Consider the following 24,049-nt stretch of genomic DNA (forward strand, 5'->3'; position numbering starts at 1 on the left):
AGCAGGAGGTGCCTGAGGCAGTAGCAGCGAGGAACAACGTGAGGAGCAGGAGGTGCCTGAGGCAGTAGCAGCGAGGAACACCGTGAGGAGCAGGAGGTGCCTGAGGCAGTAGCAGCGAGGAACACTGTGAGGAGCAGGAGGTGCCTGAGGCAGTAGCAGCGAGGAACACCGTGTGGAGCAGGAGGTGCCTGAGGCAGTAGCAGCGAGGAACACCGTGAGGAGCAGGAGGTGCCTGGGCAGTAGCAGCGAGGAACACCGTGAGGAACAGGAGGTGCCTGAGGCAGTAGCAGCGAGGAACACCTTGAGAAGCAGGAGGTGCCTGAGGCAGTAGCAGCGAGGAACACCGTGAGGAGCAGGAGGTGCCTGAGGCAGTAGCAGCGAGGAACACCATGAGGAGCAGGAGGTGCCTGAGGCAGTAGCAGCGAGGAACACCGTGAGGAGCAGGAGGTGCCTGAGGCAGTAGCAGCGAGGAACAACGTGAGGAGCAGGAGGTGCCTGAGGCAGTAGCAACGAGGAACACCATGAGGAGGAGGAGGTGCCTGAGGCAGTAGCAGCGTGGAACACCGTGTGGAGCAGGAGGTGCCTGAGGCAGTAGCAGCGAGGAACACCGTGAGGAGCAGGAGGTGCCTGAGGCAGTAGCAGCGAGGAACACCATGAGGAGCAGGAGGTGCCTGAGGCAGTAGCAGCGAGGAACACCGTGTGGAGCAGGAGGTGCCTGGGCAGTAGCAGCGAGGAACACCATGAGGAGCAGGAGGTGCCTGAGGCAGTAGCAGCGAGGAACACCATGAGGAGGAGGAGAAGGCACCTGAGGCAGTAGCAGCGAGGAACACCATGAGGAGCAGGAGGTGCCTGAGGCAGTAGCAGCGAGGAACACCATGAGGAGGAGGAGAAGGTACCTGAGGCAGTAGCAGCGAGGAACACCATGAGGAGGAGGAGAAGGTACCTGAGGCAGTAGCAGCGAGGAACACCGTGAGGAGGAGGAGGTGCCTGAGGCAGTAGCAGCGAGGAACACCGTGAGGAGCAGGAGGTGCCTGAGGCAGTAGCAGCTAGGAACACCAGTAGCAGCGAGGAACACCATGAGGAGCAGGAGGTGCCTGAGGCAGTAGCAGCGAGGAACACCGTGAGGAGCAGGAGGTGCCTGAGGCAGTAGCAGCGAGGAACACCGTGAGGAGCAGGAGGTGCCTGAGGCAGTAGCAGCGAGGAACACCATGAGGAGCAGGAGGTGCCTGAGGCAGTAGCAGCGAGGAACACCGTGAGGAGCAGGAGGTGCCTGAGGCAGTAGCAGCGAGGAACACCGTGAGGAGCAGGAGGTGCCTGAGGCAGTAGCAGCGAGGAACACCGTGAGGAGCAGGAGGTGCCTGAGGCAGTAGCAGCGAGGAACACCATGAGGAGCAGGAGGTGCCTGAGGCAGTAGCAGCGAGGAACACCGTGAGGAGCAGGAGGTGCCTGAGGCAGTAGCAGCGAGGAACACCATGAGGAGCAGGAGGTGCCTGAGGCAGTAGCAGCGAGGAACACCGTGTGGAGCAGGAGGTGCCTGAGGCAGTAGCAGCGAGGAACACCGTGTGGAGCAGGAGGTGCCTGAGGCAGTAGCAGCGAGGAACACCGTGTGGAGCAGGAGGTGCCTGAGGCAGTAGCAGCGAGGAACACCGTGTGGAGCAGGAGGTGCCTGAGGCAGTAGCAGCGAGGAACACCGTGTGGAGCAGGAGGTGCCTGAGGCAGTAGCAGCGAGGAACACCGTGTGGAGCAGGAGGTGCCTGAGGCAGTAGCAGCGAGGAACACCGTGTGGAGTAGGAGGTGCCTGAGGCAGTAGCAGCGAGGAACACCGTGTGGAGCAGGAGGTGCCTGAGGCAGTAGCAGCGAGGAACACCGTGTGGAGCAGGAGGTGCCTGAGGCAGTAGCAGCGAGGAACACCGTGTGGAGCAGGAGGTGCCTGAGGCAGTAGCAGCGAGGAACACCGTGTGGAGCAGGAGGTGCCTGAGGCAGTAGCAGCGAGGAACACCGTGTGGAGCAGGAGGTGCCTGAGGCAGTAGCAGCGAGGAACACCGTGTGGAGCAGGAGGTGCCTGAGGCAGTAGCAGCGAGGAACACCGTGAGGAGCAGGAGGTGCCTGAGGCAGTAGCAGCGAGGAACACCGTGTGGAGCAGGAGGTGCCTGAGGCAGTAGCAGCGAGGAACACCGTGTGGAGCAGGAGGTGCCTGAGGCAGTAGCAGCGAGGAACACCGTGTGGAGCAGGAGGTGCCTGAGGCAGTAGCAGCGAGGAACACCGTGAGGAGCAGGAGGTGCCTGGGGCAGTAGCAGCGAGGAACACCGTGTGGAGCAGGAGGTGCCTGGGGCAGTAGCAGCGAGGAACACCGTGTGGAGCAGGAGGTGCCTGAGGCAGTAGCAGCGAGGAACACCGTGTGGAGCAGGAGGTGCCTGAGGCAGTAGCAGCGAGGAACACCGTGTGGAGCAGGAGGTGCCTGAGCAGTAGCAGCGAGGAACACCGTGTGGAGCAGGAGGTGCCTGAGGCAGTAGCAGCGAGGAACACCGTGTGGAGCAGGAGGTGCCTGAGGCAGTAGCAGCGAGGAACACCGTGTGGAGCAGGAGGTGCCTGAGGCAGTAGCAGCGAGGAACACCGTGTGGAGCAGGAGGTGCCTGAGGCAGTAGCAGCGAGGAACACCGTGTGGAGCAGGAGGTGCCTGAGGCAGTAGCAGCGAGGAACACCGTGTGGAGCAGGAGGTGCCTGAGGCAGTAGCAGCGAGGAACACCGTGTGGAGCAGGAGGTGCCTGAGGCAGTAGCAGCGAGGAACACCGTGTGGAGCAGGAGGTGCCTGAGGCAGTAGCAGCGAGGAACACCGTGTGGAGCAGGAGGTGCCTGAGGCAGTAGCAGCGAGGAACACCGTGTGGAGCAGGAGGTGCCTGAGGCAGTAGCAGCGAGGAACACCGTGAGGAGCAGGAGGTGCCTGAGGCAGTAGCAGCGAGGAACACCGTGAGGAGTAGCAGGAGGTGCCTGAGGCAGTAGCAGCGAGGAACACCGTGAGGAGCAGGAGGTGCCTGAGGCAGTAGCAGCGAGGAACACCGTGTGGAGCAGGAGGTGCCTGAGGCAGTAGCAGCGAGGAACACCGTGTGGAGCAGGAGGTGCCTGACCAGTAGCAGCGAGGAACACCGTGTGGAGCAGGAGGTGCCTGAGGCAGTAGCAGCGAGGAACACCGTGTGGAGCAGGAGGTGCCTGGGGCAGTAGCAGCGAGGAACACCGTGTGGAGCAGGAGGTGCCTGAGGCAGTAGCAGCGAGGAACACCGTGTGGAGCAGGAGGTGCCTGAGGCAGTAGCAGCGAGGAACACCGTGTGGAGCAGGAGGTGCCTGAGGCAGTAGCAGCGAGGAACACCGTGTGGAGCAGGAGGTGCCTGGGGCAGTAGCAGCGAGGAACACCGTGTGGAGCAGGAGGTGCCTGAGGCAGTAGCAGCGAGGAACACCGTGTGGAGCAGGAGGTGCCTGAGGCAGTAGCAGCGAGGAACACCGTGTGGAGCAGGAGGTGCCTGAGGCAGTAGCAGCGAGGAACACCGTGTGGAGCAGGAGGTGCCTGAGGCAGTAGCAGCGAGGAACACCGTGTGGAGCAGGAGGTGCCTGAGGCAGTAGCAGCGAGGAACAACACCGTGTGTCGAGCAGGAGGTGCCTGAGGCAGTAGCAGCGAGGAACACCGTGTGGAGCAGGAGGTGCCTGAGGCAGTAGCAGCGAGGAACACCGTGTGGAGCAGGAGGTGCCTGAGGCAGTAGCAGCGAGGAACACCGTGTGGAGCAGGAGGTGCCTGAGGCAGTAGCAGCGAGGAACACCGTGTGGAGCAGGAGGTGCCTGAGGCAGTAGCAGCGAGCAACACCGTGTGGAGCAGGAGGTGCCTGAGGCAGTAGCAGCGAGGAACACCGTGTGGAGCAGGAGGTGCCTGAGGCAGTAGCAGCGAGCAACACCGTGTGGAGCAGGAGGTGCCTGAGGCAGTAGCAGCGAGCAACACCGTGTGGAGCAGGAGGTGCCTGAGGCAGTAGCAGCGAGCAACACCGTGTGGAGCAGGAGGTGCCTGAGGCAGTAGCAGCGAGGAACACCATGAGGAGCAGGAGGTGCCTGAGGCAGTAGCAGCGTGGAACACCAGACAGACATTTAATATAGATTGTTCCTGATATTTCATGGGTGAGTCTTGACCTGTGACCCCGCTGCTGTACCTCTGCTTCTGTCATTGACATATTCCCACACTACCCACACTCACTACCCACACTCACTACCCGCACTCACTACCCACACTCGCTACCCACACTCGCTACCCACTCACTACCCACTAACCACATTTACTACCCACACTCACTACCCACATTCACTACCCATACTACCCACATTCATTCCCCACACTCACTACCCACATTCAATATCCACACTCACTACACCCACACCCATATGCCCAACACTACCCACATTGTGATGTAGTTCAACTATGCTTGGTAGGTCTCTGAAGGGAGACCTAATTGAACCAATTGTATGGTCACACGTTGCCTTGGCAAATAGCTGTCAGACACGCCTTTCAGTTTAAGTCTGAAGTCTTTTGTTCTTGACGGCGTCAGATCTCGGCATCAGGTCAAAGCACGTTGTGCACACCCCTTTGTGGGGGGGGGGTGCTTTGAGGACAATATAAGCCCAAGGAATAGCATGATCAAGGAGATTCGGGCGAAGCGCTTCGGGTGTGCAGAGCTGAGCAGGAGTCGAGCGGAGCTCTGGCCTGTGGGCAAAGCTGAGCTAGAGTGTCTCGGGAGGAGAGACTGTTGGAGACATTGGGCAGAGTACTGGCTTGGAGCAGTACTCGTGCTGTGTAGGTCTTGGGACCTGTGGCTAGTGTGTGTGACTTAGTTCCTGTGATGAACTATCCTCTGAACAATATTGTAAGTTATATTTTGTTTCGTCAGTTGATTGTATTCCCTGTCTCACTGCTTATACATACCATCCCATTTATCTAAACCACAATAATGTTCTGTTCCCAAATATATTATGTACTAGGACTTAATAATAAACTGTGTTTGAGTGGAATAGTAATATTCACTGTCCCTGTTATATATTTCTGTTTCTTAGACTTCATTATGTTTATATAAGATGGAGTGAATGAAGAGTGGGCGAGTTATACGGTAGTGAGTAGTGTAGAGTTAATGAGAGAGTGGTGGTGGTCACCACTGACCTGTCATACCTACCTGAGTGTGGTGGTGGTCACCACTGACCTGTCATACCTACCTGAGTGTGGTGGTGGTCACCACTGACCTGTCATACCTACCTGAGTGTCGTGGTGGTCACCACTGACCTGTCATACCTACCTGAGTGTGGTGGTGGTCACCACTGACCTGTCATACCTACCTGAGTGTCGTGGTGGTCACCACTGACCTGTCATACCTACCTGAGTGTCGTGGTGGTCACCACTGACCTGTCATACCTACCTACCTGAGTGTCGTGGTGGTCACCACTGACCTGTCATACCTACCTACCTGAGTGTCGTGGTGGTCACCACTGACCTGTCATACCTACCTACCTGAGTGTCGTGGTGGTCACCACTGACCTGTCATACCTACCTACCTGAGTGTCGTGGTGGTCACCACTGACCTGTCATACCTACCTACCTGAGTGTCGTGGTGGTCACCACTGACCTGTCATACCTACCTGAGTGTGGTGGTGGTCACCACTGACCTGTCATACCTACCTGAGTGTCGTGGTGGTCACCACTGACCTGTCATACCTACCTACCTGAGTGTCGTGGTGGTCACCACTGACCTGTCATACCTACCTACCTGAGTGTCGTGGTGGTCACCACTGACCTGTCATACCTACCTACCTGAGTGTGGTGGTGGTCACCACTGACCTGTCATACCTACCTACCTGAGTGTCGTGGTGGTCACCACTGACCTGTCATACCTACCTACCTGAGTGTGGTGGTGGTCACCACTGACCTGTCATACCTACCTACCTGAGTGTCGTGGTGGTCACCACTGACCTGTCATACCTACCTACCTGAGTGTGGTGGTGGTCACCACTGACCTGTCATACCTACCTACCTGAGTGTCGTGGTGGTCACCACTGACCTGTCATACCTACCTACCTGCCTCCTTCCCGCTCACTTTTGCCACCTCTCCTGCATACTCCCATTTACTCCGTCATTCCCCAATTTTCCATTCATTCCAATAACCCCCTTCAGGACAACATTCACTACAACTCACTACCCACATTCACTACCCCCATACATTAACCACACTCACCCACACTCCCCACACACTACCCACATTCACTACCCCCATACATTAACCACACTCACCCGCACCCACACTACCCACATTCACTACCCACATTCACTACCCACACTCACTTCCCACACTACCCACATTTACTTCCTGCATCCACTACCCACACTCACTACCCACATTCACTACCCACACTCACTACCCACACTACCTACACTCACTACCTACACTCACTACCCACACTCATTACCCACATTCACTACCCACACTACCCACATTCACTACCCACACTACGCACACTCACTCCCCACAATCACTACCCACATTCACTCCTCACACTACGCACACTCACTCCCCACAATCACTACCCACATTCACTCCTCACACTACGCACACTCACTTCCCACACTCACTCCCCACAATCACTACCCACATTCACTCCTTACACTCACTACGCACACTCACTTCCCATGCATTATACATATCCCACACTTGGTAGTACGTTGGTAGATAATCATCCAGAGAGGCACTACGGTCCTGCAGTGCCAGTGATAGCCATCCAGGGAGGCACTACGGTCCTGCAGTGCCAGTGATAGCCATCCAGGGAGGACCTACCGTCCTGCAGTGCCAGTGATAACCATCCAGGGAGGACCTACCGTCCTGCAGTGCCAGTGATAGCCATCCAGGGAGGACCTACCGTCCTGTAGTGCCAGTGATAGCCATCCAGGGAGGACCTACCGTCCTGCAGTGCCAGTGATAGCCATCCAGGGAGGACCTACAGTCCTGCAGTGCCAGCAATAGCCATCCAGGGAGGACCTACCGTCCTGCAGTGCCAGTGATAGCCATCCAGGGAGAACCTACCGTCCTGCAGTGCCAGTGATAGCCATCCAGAGAGGCCCTACCGTCCTGCAGTGCCAGTGATAGCCATCCAGGGAGGACCTACCCTCCTGCAGTGCCAGTGATAGCCATTCAGGGAAGACCTACCGTCCTGCAGTGCCAGTGATAACCATCCAGGGAGGCACTACGGTCCTGCAGTGCCAGTGATAGCTGTCCAGGGAGGCACTACCGTCCTGCAGTGCCAGTGATAACCATCCAGGGAGGCACTACGGTCCTGCAGTGCCAGTGATAGCTGTCCAGGGAGGCACTACCATCCTGCAGTGCCAGTGATAACCATCCAGGGAGGCACTACGGTCCTGCAGTGCCAGTGATAGCCGTCCAGGGAGGCACTAGTGCCAGTGATAACCATTCAGGGAGGCACTCCTGCAGTGCCAGTGATAGCCATCCAGGGAGGCACTACGGTCCTGCAGTGCCAGTGATAGCCATCCAGGGAGGCACTACCGTCCTGCAGTGCCAGTGATAGCCGTCCAGGGAGGCACTACCGTCCTGCAGTGCCAGTGATAACCATCCAGGGAGGCACTACCGTCCTGCAGTGCCAATGATAACCATCCAGGGAGGCACTACCGTCCTGCAGTGCCAGTGATAGATAACCATCCAGGGAGGCACTACCGTCCTGCAGTGCCAGTGGCAGACAACCATCCAGGGAGGCACTACCGTTCTGCAGTGCCAGTGATAGATAACCATCCAGGGAGGCACTACCGTCCTGCAGTGCCAGTGATAACCATCCAGGGAGGTACTACCGTCCTGCAGTGCCAGTGATAACCATCCAGGGAGGCACTACCGTCCTCCAGTGCCAATGATAACCATCCAGGGAGGCACTACTATCCTGCATTGCTAGTGATAGATAATCATCCAGGGAGGCACTACCGTCCTGCAGTGCCAGTGATAACCATCCAGGGAGGACCTACCGTCCTGCAGTGCCAGTGATAGCCATCCAGCGAGGACCTACCGTCCTGCAATGCCAGTGATAGCCATCCAGGGAGGCACTACGGTCCTGCAGTGCCAGTGATAGCTGTCCAGGGAGGCACTACCGTCCTGCAGTGCCAGTGACCTAGTGATAACCATCCTGCAGTGCCAGGTCCTGCAGTGCCAGTGATAACACTACCGTCCTGCAGTGCCTGCAGTGCCAGTGCAGTGCCAGTGATAGATAACCATCCAATGAGGCACTACCGTCCTGCAGTGCCAGTGATAACCATCCAGGGAGGCACTACCGTCCTGCAGTGCCAGTGATAACCATCCAGGGAGGCACTACCGTCCTGCAGTGCCAGTGATAGATAACCATCCAGGGAGGCACTACCGTCCTGCAGTGCCAGTGATAACCATCCAGGGAGGCACTACCGTCCTGCAGTGCCAGTGATAGATAACCATCCAGGGAGGCACTACCGTCCTGCAGTGCCAGTGGCAGACAACCATCCAGGGAGGCACTACCGTTCTGCAGTGCCAGTGATAGATAACCATCCAGGGAGGCACTACCGTCCTGCAGTGCCAGTGATAACCATCCAGGGAGGTACTACCGTCCTGCAGTGCCAGTGATAACCATCCAGGGAGGCACTACCGTCCTCCAGTGCCAATGATAACCATCCAGGGAGGCACTACTGTCCTGCAGTGCTAGTGATAGATAATCATCCAGGGAGGCACTACCGTCCTGCAGTGCCAGTGATAGATAATCATCCAGGGAGGCACTACCGTCCTGCAGTGCCAGTGATAACCATCCAGGGAGGACCTACCGTCCTGCAGTGCCAGTGATAGCCATCCAGGGAGGACCTACCGTCCTAAAATGCCAGTGATAGCCATCCAGGGAGAAAATACCGTCCTGCAGTGCCAGTGATAGCCATCCAGGGAGGACCTACCGTCCTGCAGTGCCAGTGATAGCCATCCAGGGAGGACCTACCGTCCTGCAGTGCCAGTGATAGCCATTCAGGGAGGACCTACCGTCCTGCAGTGCCAGTGATAACCATCCAGGGAGGCACTACGGTCCTGCAGTGCCAGTGATAGCCATCCAGGGAGGACCTACCGTCCTGCAGTGCCAATGATAACCATCCAGGGAGGCACTACGGTACTGCAGTGCCAATGATAGCCATCCAGGGAGGCACTACTGTCCTGCAGTGCCAGTGATAGATAATCATCCACGGAGGCACTACCGTCCTGCAGTGCCAGTGGTAGATAACCATCCAGGGAGGCACTACCGTTCTGCAGTGCCAGTGATAGATAATCATCCAGGGAGGCACTACCGTCCTGCAGTGCCAGTGATAGATAACCATCCAGGGAGGCACTACCGTCCTGCAGTGCCAGTGGTAAATAACCATCCAGGGAGGCACTACCGTTCTGCAGTGCCAGTGATAGATAACCATCCAGGGAGGCACTACCGTCCTGCAGTGCCAGTGATAACCATCCAGGGAGGCGCTACCGTCCTCCAGTGCCAATGATAACCATCCAGGGAGGCACTACCGTCCTGCAGTGCCAGTGATAACCATTCATGGAGGCACTACCGTCCTGCAGTGCCAGTGATAATCGTCCATGGAGGTACTACTGTTCTGCAGTGCCAGTGATAATCGTCCATGGAGGCACTACTGTCCTGCAGTGCCAGTGCCAGTAACATCCATCCAGGGAGGCACTACTGTCCTCCAGTGCCAGTAACATCCATCCAAGGAGGCACTACTGTCCTGCAGTGCCAGTGCCAGTAACAGCCATCCAGGGAGGCACTACTGTCCTGCAGTTCCAGTGCCAGTAACATCCATCCAGGGAGGCACTACTGTCCTCTAGTGCCAGTAACATCCATCCAAGGAGGCACTACTGTCCTGCAGTGCCAGTAACAGCCATCCAGGGAGGCACTACTACCCTGCAGTGCCAGTGCCAGTAACATCCATCCAGGGAGGCACTACTGTCCTCCAGTGCCAGTAACATCCATCCAAGGAGGCACTACTGTCCTGCAGTGCCAGTAACAGCCATCCAGGGAGGCACTACTACCCTGCAGTGCCAGTGCCAGTAACAACCATCCAGGGAGGCACTGTCCTGCAGTGCCAGTGCCAGTAACATCCACCCAGGGAGGCACTACTGTCCTCCAGTGCCAGTAACATCCATCCAGGGAGGCACTACTGTCCTGCAGTGCCAGTAACAGCCATCCAGGGAGGCACTACTGCCCTGCAGTGCCAGTGCCAGTAACAGCCATCCAGGGAGGCACTACTGTCCTGCAGTGCCAGTGCCAGTAACAGCCATCCAGGGAGGCACTACTGTCCTGCAGTGCCAGTGCCAGTAACATCCATCCAGGGAGGCACTACTGTCCAGTGCCAGTGCCAGTAACAGCCATCCAGGGAGGCACTACTGTCCTGCAGTGCCAGTGCCAGTAACAGCCATCCAGGGAGGCACTACTGTCCTGCAGTGCCAGTAACAGCCATCCAGGGAGGCACTACTGTCCTGCAGTGCCAGTGCCAGTAACAGCCATCCAGGGAGGCACTACTGTCCTGCAGTGCCAGTAACAGCCATCCAGGGAGGCACTACTGTCCTGCAGTGCCAGTGCCAGTAACAGCCATCCAGGGAGGCACTACTGTCCTGCAGTGCCAGTAACAGCCATCCAGGGAGGCACTACTGTCCTCCAGTGCCAGTGCCAGTAACAGCCATCCAGGGAGGCACTACTGTCCTGCAGTGCCAGTGCCAGTAACAGCCATCCAGGGAGGCACTACTGTCCTGCAGTGCCAGTGCCAGTAACAGCCATCCAGGGAGGCACTACTGTCCTGCAGTGCCAGTAACAGCCATCCAGGGAGGCACTACTGTCCTGCAGTCCCAGTAGCAGCCATCCAGGGAGGCACTACTGTCCTGCAGTGCCAGTGCCAGTAACAGCCATCCAAGGAGGCACTACTGTCCTGCAGTGCCAGTGCCAGTAACAGCCATCCAGGGAGGCACTACTGTCCTGCAGTGCCAGCCATCCAGGGAGGCACTACTGTCCTGCAGTGCCAGTGCCAGCCATCCAGGGAGGCACTACTGTCCTGCATTGCCAGTAACAGCCATCCAGGGAGGCACTACTGTCCTGCAGTGCCAGTGTCAGTGCCAGCCATCCAGGGAGGCACTACTGTCCTGCAGTGCCAGTGCCAGTGCCAGCCATCCAGGGAGGCACTGCTGTCCTGCAGTGCCAGTGCCAGTAACAGCCATCCCGGGAGGCACTACTGTCCTGCAGTGCCAGTGCCAGTGCCAGCCATCCAGGGAGGCACTACTGTCCTGCAGTACCAGTGCCAGTGCCAGCCATCCAGGGAGGCACTACTGTCCTGCAGTGCCAGTGCCAGCCATCCAGGGAGGCACTACTGTCCTGCAGTGCCAGTGCCAGCCATCTAGGGAGGCATTAAACATGAAAGATAAATCTTCAAAATTCTTTCTTAGAAATATAAACTCATCTTTATTCTTTTTCTTAATTGGTTGACATTTTGTGCTTCCTGAACCTTGGTCGCTGTCATACCTACTTACGAAGCTGTGTGTTGTCCCAGCAAGTTCTTAAGAGAATTTTCCGTCCCTAAATCTATACTCTTCTTCTCTAAAAATAATATAATCACTCAGAATTCTCTGTTGTCTTTTTCTGCATAATCTTTTACACCGGAGCCAACAATATCCATATTAAGAACATAAGAAAGAAGGAACACTGCAACAGGCCTACTGACCCATGCGGAGCAGGTCCATCCCCCCCCCCCCGGATTAGACCAATGACCCACCCAGTCTTGTCACCTCCACTCAAGGATGGAGCACTGTACCAGACCCAGCAGCACAGGCTAGTCAGGTCCAACTCACACCCACCCATGTATTTATCTAACCTATTTTTAAAACTACACAACGTTTTAGCCTCAATAACTGTACTCGGGAGTTTGTTCCACTCATCCACAACTCTATTACCAAACCAGTGCTTTCCTATATCCTTCCTGAATCTGAATTTTTCCAACTTGAAACTATTGCTGCGAGTCCTGTCTTGGCTGGAAATTTTCAGCACGCTATTTACATCCCCTTTATTTATTCCTGTTTTCCATTTATACACCTCAATCATATCCCCCCTAATTCTACGCCTTTCGAGAGAGTGCAGATTCAGGGCCCTCAGTCTATCCTCATAGGGAAGATTTCTGATACATGGGATCATCTTTAGGCATTTGATAGAGTTCCGCACCAAAGACTGTTGAAGAAAGTAGCAGCTCATGGCATTGGGGGAAGGGTGCTCTCGTGGATCGAATCATGGCTCACAGACAGGACGCAGAGAGTGTCCATAAATGGGGTTAAATCCGAGTGGGGATCAGTAACAAGTGGGGTTCCACAGGGATCAGTCTTGGGCCCGTTGTTGTTTATAACATACATCAATGATCTTGATGAAGGAATTACTAGTGATATGAGCAAATTCGCCGATGACACGAAGATAGGTAGGATAATTGATTCAAACGTAGATGTTAGGGAACTTCAGGAGGATTTAGACAAACTCTACTCTTGGTCAGAAAAGTGGCAGATGCAGTTCAATGTAGATAAATGCAAGGTTCTGAAGCTCGGGAGTGTCCATAACCCTAGCACTTATAAGTTAAATAATGTAGAACTTAGCCATACAGATTGCGAAAGGGACTTGGGAGTTATGGTAAGCAGCAACCTTAAACCAAGACAGCAATGCCTAAGCGTTCGTAATAAGGCAAATAGATTACTGGGATTTATATCAAGAAGTGTAAGCAACAGAAGTCCAGAGGTCATACTGCAGCTTTATACATCATTAGTAAGGCCTCACCTAGATTATGCAGCTCAATTCTGGTCTCCATATTACAAAATGGACATAAATTCGTTAGAAAACATTCAGCGTAGGATGACTAAATTAATACATAGCATTAAAAATCTTCCTTATGAAGAAAGATTGAAGACTCTTAAGTTACATTCACTTGTTAGACGAAGAATGAGGGGAGACCTGATCGAAGTGTACAAGTGGAAGATAGGTATTAATAAAGGGGATATTAACAAGGTTTTGAGGATATCTCTCCAAGAGAGAACCCGCAGTAATGGATTTAAATTAGATAAGTTTAGATTTAGAAAGGACATAGGAAAGTATTGGTTTGGAAATAGGGTAGTTGATGAGTGGAACAGTCTACCTAGTTGGGTTATTGAAGCTAGGACTTTGGGTAGTTTCAAATTTAGGTTGGATAAGTACATGAGTGGGAGGGGTTGGATTTGAGAGGGACTTGCACATCGGAGCTTGTTTCTTGGGTGGCATTGAAAATTGGGTTGGTCAAATGTTGTTAGTGGGATGAATTGTAAAGGACCTGCCTAGTATGGGCCAACAGGCCTGCTGCAGTGTTCCTCCTTTCTTATGTTCTTATGTCATCCTCCTTTGTACGTTTTCCAGAGCATTTATATCCATTCTGTAATACGGTGACCAGAACTGAGCAGCATAGTCTAAATGAGGCCTAACCAAGGATGTCTAGAGTTGAAGAGCAACCTGAGGACTTCTATTATTTATACTTCTAGATATGAAGCCAAGAATTCTGTTAGCTTTATTGCGAACACTAATGCACTGTTGTCTTGGTTTTAGGTTACTGCTAACCAGAACTAAATCCTTTTCGCAATCAGTAGTATTAAGATCTACATTATTTAGTTTATATGTGGCATGGTTATTTAACTGTCCAACATTTAGAACTTTGCATTTGTCAATATTAAACTGCATCTGCCACTTCTCCGACCATTGCATCAGTCTATTCAAATCATCCTGGAGTGCTCTAATGTCCTCATTAGAATGAATTGGACGGCCTATTTTGGTGTCATCAGCAAATTTGCTTATGTCGCTATTTATTCCCTCATCTATGTCGTTTATGTAAATTGTGAACAACAACGGGCCCAACACTGACCCCTGAGGAACACCGCTTGTGTCGTACCCCGATTCTGATTTCTCCCCATTTATGCAAACTCTCTGCTGTATATTTGAAAATTAAGACACATGTGCAGCATCTGGGTAAGTTTATTGTAAACTGGTCGCCATCCAGTGACTTTATCAGTGAAAACTCTAGGACATATTTTGAAGACAGCAGTTCTATTGTCTTCCATTCAGGTCCTTGAATTTTCATTGATAAAGCCACTGGATGGCGACCCGTCTATAATAAAGTTACCAAGATGCTGCACATGTCTTAATTTTCATCCTGTCGGTATTGTACACCGTTCACATAATATGCATATTGCAGATTGAATATGAAAATGGTATAGAGTACCGACAGGTTGGTAGGTAAGACACAGGCAACAGGTGATGGACTCATTACATCGTCTTCACATCACTACTGCTCCTGTCTACTTCCTGTACTCGACTGAAGAAGTCTACTGTGTAGGTGAAACGTTTCGGAATAAAGTTGCCTAACTGCTGCCTATTTGATGTACCTTACCATATTGTAGATATTGCAATTATATCGGATACTGCAGATGTTGCAGATACTGGCCTGAGTTGGAATCTCTCCCACATTTCGTTTATTTTTACTGTCGTTTTACTCTGGAGAAGCATTTGCTGGGTCGTAGTATAGGTAGGGTAGTCGTACATGTTGAGTCGTAGTATAGGGCGGTAGTGCATGTTGGGTCGTAGTATAGTGTTGTAGTACATGTTGGGTCGTAGTATATGGTGGTAGTGCATGTTGGGTCGTAGTATAGTGTTGTAGTACATGTTGGGTCGTAGTATATGGTGGTAGTGCATGTTGGGTCGTAGTATAGGTAGGGTGGGAGTACATGTTGGATCGTAGTATAGGTAGGGTGGTCGTACATGTTGAGTCGTAGTATAGGGCGGTAGTGCATGTTGGGTCGTAGTATAGATAGTGTTGTAGTACATGTTGGGTCGTAGTATATGGTGGTAGTGCATGTTGGGTCGTAGTATAGGTAGGGTGGGAGTACATGTTGGATCGTAGTATAGGTAGGGTGGTCGTACATGTTGGGTGGTAGTACAGGTAGGGTGGTAGTACATGTTGGGTCGTAGTATAGGTAGGGTGGTCGTACATGTTGGGTGGTAGTACAGGTAGGGTGGTAGTACATGTAGGGTCGTAGTATAGGTAGGGTGGTAGTACATGTTGGGTGGTAGTACAGGTAGGGTGGTAGTACATGTTGGGTCGTAGTATATGGTGGTAGTGCATGTTGGGTCGTAGTATAGGTAGGGTCGCAGTACATGTTAGGTCGTAGTGTAGGTAGGGTCGTAGTACATGTTAGGTCGTAGTGTAGGTAGGGTCGTAGTACATGTTAGGTCGTAGTGTAGATAGGGTCGTAGTGCATGTTGGGTATTAGTGTGGGTGGTAGTAATGTACTTATATACTAATGAACTTTGTCAGGAACTTCAGTTTTACTGGTTACAGTGGACGTCTGAACGACCCTGCATGTACTACCACCCTGCATGTACTACCACCCTGCATGTACTACCACCCAGCATGTACTACCACCCTGCATGTACTACTACCCCAGCATGTACTACCACCCTGCATGTACTACCACCCTGCATGTACTACCACCCTGCATGTACTACCACCCTGCATGTACTACCACCCTACATGTACTACCACCCTGTAATAAAAAGGATTATTTGGTGTTCTGGTAGCGGGTGGTTAATGATACGTCTTCGGAGGCTTCTTTGTTTATTGTTAAGTCGTGTTGGGTACACAGGCTTGTGTGTTTGTGCCCATGGCCCAGGCAGGGCCATGCCACGAGAGAGAGCTGGGAGGCCTTGTGTGCTCCTGCTAGGCCGCTGTGTGAGTGAGGGTGAGGCAAGTCTGGGCATACTGAAGTGGCAAGGCCTATAGGTGGCAGCACCAGCATGACGCGAAATATGAACTAAGCTGGCAGACAGCATGGGCTGTCTGTGCAGACAGTACAGGCTGTCTACATACGCTCGGCCACCTACCGCACGTCGTCCCGACGCGACAATACTGGTAGTAAAAGAAACTCGGTCTCTCTCTCGTAGGAACAGGGCACAGAATACAAAATAAAAACATATATATACATATGGACATGGAAAAAAAACTTCCTACAGGGAGGGAAGAAAAAACATGTGGGGTGTGCTAAACATCGTGGTCATAGGCAGTGAGCGTCGAAGGGCATCACTGCACGCCTTCCTACGTCTGGACAGATACTGCAACACAGGAGACATCGCTGCGGCTGAGCTGTGACGTAACAGGTTACGGTCTCCTCTGGAACGGTGAAGCAGTCATCGTAAGAGTCGCTGCAGGTTTCACTCAACCTGGGGCACAACATGCTGGTGCCCTCGAGTGAGGCGTCGACAAAACTCGGCAACTGGGCAGGACTTCTGGCAAGCGACTCAGGAGGACACTTCTCGACTGGTACTGTCGCTGGGCTGTCACTGCCGGCGAGCGTGGAGTGAGTTGTGGAGCGAGTCGTGGCAGAGACGACTGGGCGAAACATCTGGGAGTCGTAACATCATACACCAGACTGCAGTGAGAGAGCTAGCAGTCAAAGTGACATCTTCTTTGTGCAGGCTGCTCACTGAAGCTTGTGACACGAGGCTGACACAGCGCCTGCCGACAGGCCTAACTGCGGCTTGGCGAGTATCATCTCGCCACAGTTGGAGTTATAGCAGAGGTTAGTTTAAGCGTCCCCAGACTTGTTTCTCTACATATAACTGCACTCTGAAGGTCTGGAGGTGAAGTGAAACAAATCTCGATGGGAATCGTAGCAGGTACGATTCTGCAGAACATCACGAGCGACGAGCATAAAAGCTTTCTGTACAAGAGGGCTCATACGCTCAGGGCTGAGTAATCAGCTGTCAAACACACTGGTCACATGGGTGACTTAACACAGTGGTGCTACTCAGGTCTGGCTCAGACCTCACTGGACACAGGGAAACTTTACACACCGCGGTACAACATGGCATAAACTAGCAAATGATGCTTTTCTGTGCATAAAACTGTCACTAAGACATATACTAAAATGTGAGAACACTGACTGAGAGGAAATTAATTAACACACGACATATATTTTCTCTCAATCTTCTCGACAATATTAAAATAATTACTAGAAACACTCGATGTGACATGTGATGTCAGGCGTGATGACGTCAGCAGCACTGACGTCAGCAGACATCTCGAGGTGACGTCAGCAGACATCTCGAGGTGACGTCAGGCAGACATCGTGACGTCATGAAGTCGGGCAGCATCGTGGGTGACGTCAATGTGATGCGGGCAGCAGACCACAGCATGTGGCCTGGGACATCTGGTAACTCACGTAGCTCGTAGGTCTACGTGACATCGCCCACACCCACGTGGCGTCGCGATCCACGTGGCGTCGTGATCTACGTGGCATGCTGGTCCACGTAGCTTTGAGTGGCCTCGGGCACTCGGATACACAGCTCTGGCAATGAATTCACATGGAAAACAGCAGAAAACACAGCAGAGGGAGTGGGCAGTGGTGAGTGGTGTATGGTAGACGGGTGAGCGTGAGTAGGGCGAGCATGGGCAAGGTGAGGAACAGCCACTTCCTCTCCTCTCCACCCCCACCCACAAATACGTAGAGAACTCACACTGGATGCAGAAATCACCACAAAACTCACCTCTGGCTTGCTCAAACGGCTGTGCTGAGCTGAACAACAACAACAACAACATACAAGTGACGCTGAACACGTGACTTGAGAAACAGCGTGGGACACTGTAGCGTGGAGTCACTGGGACGCCACTCACAATTCTCGAAGAAATTTGGCAAATTTCGGCTGGATCCTGCTTGTACCTGTGTCTGGGTGCTCAAACATGCAGACACGACATCAGGATAACTTGTTGAGAGACGGATGCTTCTTGTGTAGGGTGGTGAAGTGAAGATGACTTCATCCCTCTTCCTTCCTCGCTTTGGGCAAACACACTGCTGCGACCACCGCTGGTACCAATATAACGAGATTGTTTGGTAGGCTGTAGCAAGCGGGTGGTTAATGATACGTCTTCGGAGGCTTCTTCGTTTATTGTTAAGTCGTGTTGGGTACACAGGCTTGTGTGTTTGTGCCCATGGCCCGGGCAGGGCCATGCCACGAGAGAGAGCTGGGAGGCCTTGTGTGCTCCTGCTAGGCCGCTGTGTGAGTGAGGGTGAGGCAAGTCTGGGCATACTGAAGTGGCAAGGCCTATAGGTGGCAGCACCAGCATGATGCGAAATACTAACTAAGCTGGCAGACAGCATGGGCTGTCTGTGCAGACAGTACAGGCTGTCTACACCTGCATGTACTACCACCCTGCATATACTACCACCCTACATGTACTACCACCCAGCATGTACTACCACCCTGCATGTACTACCACCCCAGCATGTACTACCACCCCAGCATGTACTACCACCCCAGCATGTACTACCACCTGGCATGTACTACCACCCTGCATGTACTACCACCCTGCATGTACTACCACCCTGCATGTACTACCACCCTGCATGTACTACCACCCTACATGTACTACCACCCTGCATGTACTACCACCCTGCATGTACTACCACCCTGCATGTACTACCACCCTTCATGTACTACCATTCAGCATGTACTACCACCCTGCATGTACTACCACCCAGCATGTACTACCACCCTGCATGTACTACCACCCTGCATGTACTACCACCCTGCATGTACTACCACCCTGCATGTACTACCACCCTGCATGTACTACCATCCTGCATGTACTACCATCCTGCTTGTACTACCACCCTGCATGTACTACCACCCTGCATGTACTACCACCCTGCATGTACTATCACCCTGCATGTACTAACACTCAGCATGTACTACTACCCTGCATGTACTACCACTCAGCATGTACTACCACCCTGCATGTACTACCACTCAGCATTTGCTACCACCCTGCATGTACTATCACCCTGCATGTGCTACCACCCTGCATGTACTACCACCCTGCATGTACTACCACCCTGCATGTACTACCACCCCGCATGTACTACCACAATGCATGTACTACCACCCTGCATGTACTACCACCCAGCATGTACTACCACCCTGCATGTACTACCACCCAGCATGTACTACCACCCTGCATGTACTACCACCCAGCATGTATTACCACCCTGCATGTACTACCACCCAGCATGTACTACCACCCTGCATGTACTACCACCCAGCATGTACTACTGCCCTGCATGTACTACCACCCTGCATGTACTACCACCCTGCATGTACTACCATTCAGCATGTACTACCACCCTGCATGTACTACCACCCTGCATGTACTACCACCCTACATGTACTACCACCCTGCATGTACTACCACCCTGCATGTACTACCACCCTGCATGTACTACCACCCTGCATGTACTACCACCCTGCATGTACTACTATAATGGGTTTGGTAGGCTGGTAGCGGGGAGTTAATGATATATCATCGGAGGCTTCTTACTTTATTGTTAAGTCGTAGTGGGTACACAGGCTTGTGTGTTTGTGCCCATGGCCCGGGAGGGCCATGCCCACGAGAGAGAGCTGGGAGTACTTGTGTCTTCCTGCTAGGCCGCTGTGTGAGTGAGAGCGAGGCATGGGCCGACAGGCTGGCGTGCCTACGAAAGGCCTGGCTACAGAGGGCAGCACCAGCATGGCGCGAAATATGAACTAAGCTGGCAGACAGCATGGGCTGTCTGTGCAGACAGTACAGGCTGTCTACATACGCTCAGCCACCTACCGCGCGTCGTCCCGACGCGACAATACTGGTAGTAAAAGAAACTCGGACTCTCTCTCGTAGGAACAGGGCACAGAACACAAAATAAAAACATATATATACATGTGGACGTGGAAAAAAACTTCCTACAGGGAGGGAAGAAAAAAAACATGTGGGGTGTGCTAAACATCGTGGTCAAAGGCAGTGAGCGTCAAAGGGCATCACTGCATGCCTTCCTGCGTCGGGACAGATACTGCATCACAGGAGACATCGCTGCGGCTGAGCTGTGACGTAACAGGGTACGGTCTCCTCTGGAACGGTGAAGCAGACATCGTAGGAGTCGCTGCAGGTTTTCACTCAACCTGGGGCACAACATGCTGGTGCCCTCGAGTGAGGCGTCGACAAAACTCGGCAACTGGGCAGGACTTCTGGCAAGCGACTCAGGAGGACACTTCTCGACTGGTACTGTCGCTGGGCTGTCACTGCCGGCGAGTGTGGAGTGAGTTGTGGAGCGAGTCGTGGCAGAGACGACTGGGCGAAACATCTGGGAGTCGTAACATCATACACCAGACTGCAGTGAGAGAGCTAGCAGTCAAAGTGACATCTTCTTTGGGCAGGCTGCTCACTGAAGCTTGTGACACGAGGCTGACACAGTGTGTCATTCTCTCGACAGTTGGAGTTATTGCAGAGGTTAGTCTAAGCGTCCCCAGACTTGTTTCTCTACATATAACTGCACTCTGACAGTCTGGAGGTGAAGTGAAACAAATCTCGATGGGAATCGTAGCAGGTACGATTCTGCAGAACATCACGAGCGACGAGCATAAAAGCTTTCTGTACAAGAGGGCTCGGTCACTCGGAGCTGTCTTGACATCAGCTGTCAAATGCACTGGTCACACGGGTGACTTAACACAGTGGTGCTACTCAGGTCTGGCTCAGACCTCACTGGACACACGGAAACTTTAAAAACACACCGCGGTACAACATGGCTTAAACTAGCAAATGATACTTTTCTGTGCATAAAACTGACACTAAGACATATACTAAAATGTGAGAACACTGACTGAGAGGAATTAATTAACACATGACATATATCTTCTCTCAATCTTCTCGACAATACTGAAACAATTAGTGAACACTCGATGGTGACATCATGTGATGTCAGGCGTGATGTCGCGAGGTGACGTCAGCAGCACTGTGATGTCAGCAGCACTGTGACGTCAGCAGACATCTCGAGGTGACGTCAGCAGACATCTCGAGGTGACGTCAGCAGACATCTCGAGGTGACGTCAGCAGACATCTCGAGGTGACGTCAGCAGACATCTCGAGGTGACGTCAGCAGACATCGTGACGTCATGAAGTCGGGCAGCATCGTGGGTGACGTCGATGTGATGCGGGCAGCAGACCACAGCATGAGGCCTGGGACATCTGGTAACTCACGTGGCTGCTAGATCCACGTGACATCGCCCACACCCACGTGGCGTCGCGATCCACGTGGCATCGTGATCTGCATGGCATGCTGATCCACGTAGCTTCGAGTGGCCTCGGGCACTCGGATACACAGCTCTGGCAATGAATCACACGAAAAACAGCAGAAAACACAGCAGAGGGAGTGGGCAGTGGTGAGTGGTGTATGGTAGACGGGTGAGCGTGAGTAGGGTGAGCATGGGCAAGGTGAGGAACAGCCACTTCCTCTCCTCTCCTCCCCCACCCACAAATACGTAGAGAACTCACACTGGACGCAGAAATCACCACAAAATTCACCTCTGGCTTGCTGAAACGGCTGTGCTGAGCTGAACAACAACAACAGCAACATACAAGTGACGCTGAACACGTGACTTGAGAAACAGCGTGGGACACTGTGGCGTGGGGTCACTTGGATGCCACTTAGAATTCTCGGAGAATTTCGGCAAATTTCGGCCTGGATCCTGCTTGTACCTGTGTCTGGATGCTGAAACGTGCAGACACGACATCAGGATAACTCGTTGAGAGACGGATGCTTCTTGCATGGGATGATGAAGTGAAGATGACTTCATCCCTCTTCCTTCCTCGCTTTGGGCAAACACACTGCTGCGACCACCGCTGCCACCATTTATAATGGGTTTGTTTGGTAGGCTGGTAGCGGGGAGTTAATGATATATCTTCGGAGGCTTCTTACTTTATTGTTAAGTCGTAGTGGGTACACAGGCTTGTGTGTTTGTGCCCATGGCCCGGGAGGGCCATGCCCACGAGAGAGAGCTGGGAGTACTTTTGTCTTCCTGCTAGGCTGCTGTGTGAGTGAGAGCGAGGCATGGGCCGACAGGCTGGCGTGCCTACGAGAGGCCTGGCTACAGAGGGCAGCACCAGCATGGCGCGAAATATGAACTAAGCTGGCAGACAGCATGGGCTGTCTGTGCAGACAGTACAGGCTGTCTACACTACCACCCTGCATATACTACCACTCAGCATGTACTACCACCCTGCATGTACTACCACTCAGCATGTACTACCACCCTGCATGTACTACCACTCAGCATTTGCTACCACCCTGCATGTACTATCATGTACTACCACCCTGCATGTACTACCACCCTGCATGTACTACCACCCTGCATGTACTTCCACCCTGCATGTACTACCACCCTGCATGTACTACCACCCAGCATGTACTACCACCCTGCATGTACTACCACCCAGCATGTACTACCACCCTGCATGTACTACCACCCTGCATGTACTACCACCCAGCATGTACTACCACCCTGCATGTACTACCACCCTGCATGTACTACTACCTGCATGTACTACCACCCTGCATGTACTACCACCCTGCATGTACTACCACCCTGCATGTACTACCACCCAGCATGTACTACCACCCTGCATGTACTACCACCCAGCATGTACTACCACCCAGCATGTACTACCACCCTGCATGTACTACCCCCTGCATGTACTACCACCCTGCATGTACTACCACCCAGCATGTACTACCACCCAGCATGTACTACCACCCAGCATGTACTACCACCCAGCATGTACTACCACCCTGCATGTACTACCACCCAGCATGTACTACCATCCAGCATGTACTACCACCCTGCATGTACTACCACCCAGCATGTACTACCACCCAGCATGTACTACCACCCTGCATGTACTACCCCCTGCATGTACTTCCACCCTGCATGTACTACCACCCTGCATGTACTTCCACCCTGCGTGTACTATAATTCCGCTTTTAGTTGCTATTTCCACTTTTGCGTCATCTGATGGTAATAAAGTCGCTTCTGGACTTTATTAAATAAAATCATCAGCTCAGGCGCAATATCTCGTTAATAAAGATCCACAGGTGTTGCTTAGGAGTCTTTTTCATGAAGTTATCGCTGGTGTTCAGTATACCATGCAGTCTTGACCCGGGGGGGGGGTGAGTATCTTCTCCAGCTCTATTTCTAAATACTTGACCACCTTATGGGCATGACCTGCCTCCAGTAGTGGGTCCCGCCCATCTGTGATGCTGTCCCCAACTGTTGCTGCTCTCATCTGGCTGTCATGCACACGTCGCGTTCTTCATGCCACTGCCTTAGATCAAGCACAGGGGGACTGAACACCGTTAAATTGCCTCTCCTTTTTCCACTCGATTCAGTATTACAGCCGCGTTTGTGTTAAACTGGAAAAGCCAGCACCGCAGGTTAATCAACGCGTCAGTAAAGAGACACAAGGGCTCCATGTGAATCTTATTTATCAATCTGTCTGTCATTAATGTTATAATAACTTAAATGTTGCTGGATAGAGTTGAAACGGGTGATTTTTATGTTTTTGCCTGAGGTCGCGATAAATTCCTGCATATGATGCAAATATTAAGCCTTGTTAGAGTCCGTGGTGGTGAAATCGTATCGTAGAGTACGTTAGTCCTCTGTGGTGTCTTGAGAGAGTGCTTCATCCCCGCCTCTTGCCTGTTGATGAGCCAAGCCCTCAGCACGACTCCTGCAGCCCGGGGCCAGGGAGCAGCGTAGGGAACACTCGGCCAACACACATGACACTACATCTTACATTCTCTAGTAAAGTTCTCTCTTACACCGCTGCGACCAATACCACTCGCTTCCCCCATCATTTTATTTACTGTTTGGGAAGTCTGGTTGTATCAGTATACTTTTTAATTATAATTCTCTGCTTCTGTTAGTGTCATCACCTTGAATTAGTGGGGAGCACAAGGGTACGTGAGCAGAGTTTGTCATATGGCATTACGAAATTCTTTCACCAATATATTTTAAATAAGTTGACACTTGTAAAATTAGCTAAAATTATTCCTTTGCTCAAGAATTCGGCGAGAATTCT

This window comes from Cherax quadricarinatus, chromosome 24 (genome assembly GCF_038502225.1).
Source record: "Cherax quadricarinatus isolate ZL_2023a chromosome 24, ASM3850222v1, whole genome shotgun sequence".
NCBI lineage: Eukaryota > Metazoa > Arthropoda > Malacostraca > Decapoda > Parastacidae > Cherax > Cherax quadricarinatus.